This window comes from Fukomys damarensis, unplaced genomic scaffold, assembly GCF_012274545.1.
Source record: "Fukomys damarensis isolate Sample0158 unplaced genomic scaffold, DMR_v1.0_HiC HiC_scaffold_20, whole genome shotgun sequence".
NCBI classification, from domain to species: Eukaryota; Metazoa; Chordata; class Mammalia; order Rodentia; family Bathyergidae; genus Fukomys; species Fukomys damarensis.
This window is the reverse complement of record NW_022900932.1, coordinates 21,644,177-21,647,807: the sequence shown is the minus strand read 5'-3', so window position 1 is coordinate 21,647,807 and position 3,631 is coordinate 21,644,177. Positions and strand designations below refer to the sequence as shown.

The 3,631-nt window shown below is 53.6% G+C and overlaps 1 pseudogene; it reads left to right on the top strand.

The window, feature by feature from the left end:
- Positions 1–483: 483 nt before the first annotated feature.
- Positions 484–2,474, top strand: LOC104850838 (annotated as a pseudogene).
- Positions 2,475–3,631: the final 1,157 nt, after the last annotated feature.

The window sequence follows — 3,631 nt, the reverse complement described above, 5'->3', positions numbered from 1 at the left end:
TGCTGGGATCACAAGTGTTCGCCACCATGTCCAGCCCCTGTGTATTTTTTTGTTTTGAGACAGGGTCTCACTATGTAGTTCAGACTACCCTGGATCTCACTGTGTATCCCAGGCTGGTCTTGAACTCACAGTGATTCTTCTGCCTCAGCCTCCCGAGTGCTGGAATTACAGGGGTCCCTGTGTATTTTTGAGATCCTCTCGCTTCATTTTTTCCCCCCTTTTCTCTGTACCAGGGATGTAACTCAGCACCTCACCCTTGCGAGGCAGGCGCGCCGCCTCTGAGCTACTTCCCAGCCCCTCTGGCTTCAGTTTGGAAACCTGAGATAAAAAATCTTAGTTCCGCGCCTCTGTGGCGCAAGGTGAAATCTTCTCGGTCCTCCTCCCCGAATCCCGTCAGTGAACTCAGAAAACCCTCGGAATTTCCTGAGTGATAAGAATCTCTTTAGTTATTCAGAACAATCGCCTTAATCTCGTCTGGTGTTAATGAGGGATCAGGGTGGGGCTCAGGTAGCCTCGGGGTGGGGTTGGTCCCGGGACACCCGCACACTTGGCGAACTGGAGAACCGGGACCTCAGCTTCGAGCGGAAGGGGGAAGCGGCCCGGCTTTGGTCCGCACATTTTCCTGATGCGGCCCCGGCCAGGCGCTGGGCACAGAGGGCCGGGCGAGGGCGTGGGCGCTCTCACCCTGTGTCCCTTCCATTCCCCAGGCTTCAGGATCCCACATCCTGCTCCGGTAAATGTAAGTAAAGCCTGTCCTAGTAAATTATCAAACTCGAGATGGGGGTTCTGGGGAGCCCTTCAGAACTGGTCTCAAACCGGATTACACAACTGTACTCCTAGCACTCAGGAGGCTGAGGCAGGAGGATCAATCACCTCGAGGCTGAAGTCACCCTGGGTTACTTAGTAAGTTCAAGGCTAGTTTAAACTAAGAAAATGAGACCGTGTCTCAAAAAAACAACAAACCAACAACAAAAAACCTACAGGTCACAACCTGGGAGTTGGTAGTTGGTGTCTCAAGTGAGGTAGTCTGGTGGGACTTCAGTCTCTGGAACTAAATTGAATAATTACAGTGGTGTGTGTGTGTTACTGAGATTGAGGCCAGGGCCTTTGTACTGAGGTTCATCTTCAGCCCTTTTAAAAATGTTTATTCATTTGAGACAAGGTCTTGCTAAATTGAAAAATTGTGAGCAGGGTGTAGTGGGATCGCTGCAAGTTCCAGGCCAGCCTGAACCACATAGCAGGATCTCCTGTCTCAAGAAAAACTCAGAAACAAATAAACTGCAACTTGCCAAAAACTGGGCTCCAACTTTCTCTCTTCCTGCCGTAGCCTCCCAAAGTGCTGGGATCACAGGTGTGTCCCTCTCACCCTGCTAGCCATACCTCCTTAATTTGGGGGACATAGTCTAGCATCCCCAGCGGATGTCTGAAATTGCAGACAGCAGCAAATTTGACTATGGCCGGCATTTTCCTATACGTAGGTAGCTGTGATAAAGTTGATTTACAAATTAAGCAGAGGAGGAAATTAACAATAACAATGCAGGACCAGAGCCTCCTGCGGATCGCAGCAGCAGAGATGGGGCTGTGGGCCCAGGGGAGGAGGTGAGCTTCCGATCCAGACGGAGAGCCGGACACCGGGTCCGGTGGAGGAGCCAAGAAACCAGAGATCGACACAGCGGATTGCGGCTGTGGGGCGCAGCTTTGGGGGCATCAGGGCAGCCCCTGGCCCTGCCAGGCCGGGTGCTACTGGGAGAAGGCACCGAAGAGTGTCGCAAAAAGACCAAACCACACGTCTTCTTCCTCTTTAAGTACATCCTGGTCTACCGCAGCATGTGCCCGGCAAGCCAAGGCACCGCGGTCAGCATATTATTCCTCTGAAGGAGGTGACATTGGAGTCGCTGCCTGATAACCTGGAGGCCAAGAACCTCTGGATGATCAAGACGGCCAAGAAGTCCTTTGTGGTGTGGGCCGCCTCCACCGCAGGGCGCCAGGAGTGGATCGGCCACATCGAGGTGTGCGGCGGCTGCTGGCCATCGGCCACCAGCCCACCACGGAGCACGCAGCACCCTGGATCCCTTACCAGGCCACGGACATCTGCGTGCGCTGCACACAGACCCGCTTCTCAGCCTTCACTCTGCGCTGCCGCTGCTGAAAGCGGCTTCTGGTGTGCACCGAGTGCTCCCAAGGAGGCTTCCTGCTGCCGCGCCTCTGGCCCAAGTCTCTGCGTGTCTCCAGCCACTGCTACCTGGAGCTGGCAGCCCAGAAGTGGAAGGAGGAAGCAGCCAGCGAAGCAGGGCAGGGTATCCCTGCGGCAGCCGGCCCACCTGGGTGGGACTTTCTACGGAGCGCCCAGTGCAGACCATGGCGATGACTCGGATGAGGACAGGAGGGCAGCAGGGACGGTGACTGGCCCAGCCGTGTCCAGGTTTCTCAGGTGTCACACCTCAGGTGACTCTCTTTCAGCCTTCCACAGCTGACCCTGGCCTGCAGAGCTAGCCAGTGCCACTGCCTGGAGAAGCAGCTCTGTGTCCCCTGGACCCTGCCCCACGGTGGTGCACGCAGGGGTGGGAGTGGCTCTTTCCTCTGGATTCTCAGTGCCTTTTTCTGGAGCTGGGCATCGATCCAGGCCCACTTCCAGCTCCACTTCAGGTAATAATAATCTTCCCACTTAGCAAGCCCCAGAACACCTAGGCCTCTTGGGAACAAAGGCCATTCCCCAGGACTGCAGGCTTTGGCTGCAGCGCCAGACAACCCCTGGACTTAGCTCCAGGTGTCCCAGCAGTGGGGTACCAGACGTGGGTCAGCATGCAAAGGAAGGACAGGTAGGAGAATGAGGGTCCACTCTGAGCTGAAGCCTGAGCCCCAGAACCCGAGTCCTGGGCCCCAGTCAAGCACACCCTGCAGAAGAGCATAAATCTAGGCCCACTTGCTCTGCTGCTGCCCACCACCTGCTCACTGAGCCCTGCCAGGCCAGGCACAGAGCTCATCTAAGCCAAGCAAAAGACTGCCGTGCTCTGTGCCCACCAGGCCCTGGGAACTGCAGGCTTAGCTCCCCACAGCCCAGGGCAGCCTGACCAGGCCATTGCCTTGTATCACCTCCCTCCAGGTATTCAGGTGTCCAGGTGTGTGAGGGAATCCTATCCTCATCTCTCCCTACAGACAGTGGAAGCAATCTTTTCTGTTAGGGCTCTTAGTTCTACGGATGGAACTCTGCCAGACTGACATACTAATACAAAAGAATGTTTACTGACAAAAAAAGAAAAAAAGCAAACACTTGAACAGTTTGGATGAGATATTGATGTAAAAGTAATTTAAAACTTATGAATTGTTTATTTTTTAAATTTTCCATTGAACATTTCCAGACGAGTCTCGTAACTGCAACTCCAGAAGGCAAAACCATGAATGCATTGAGTGTGGAAGGTGTTCAATAGCCCAGGAGCTACCAACTGTGAACTGAAAGTAGGAGAAAAAATTGGCCCCATATTGAACATGCACAATCATTCTTTCTTTCTCTTTCATGATCCTATGGATTGGACCCAGGGCCTTCACTCTGAGCTGTAGCCCCAACTTTTTTTTCATTTTTTATTTGGAGACAAGGTCTTGATAAATGACTAAATTGCTGTGGCTGGGCTTC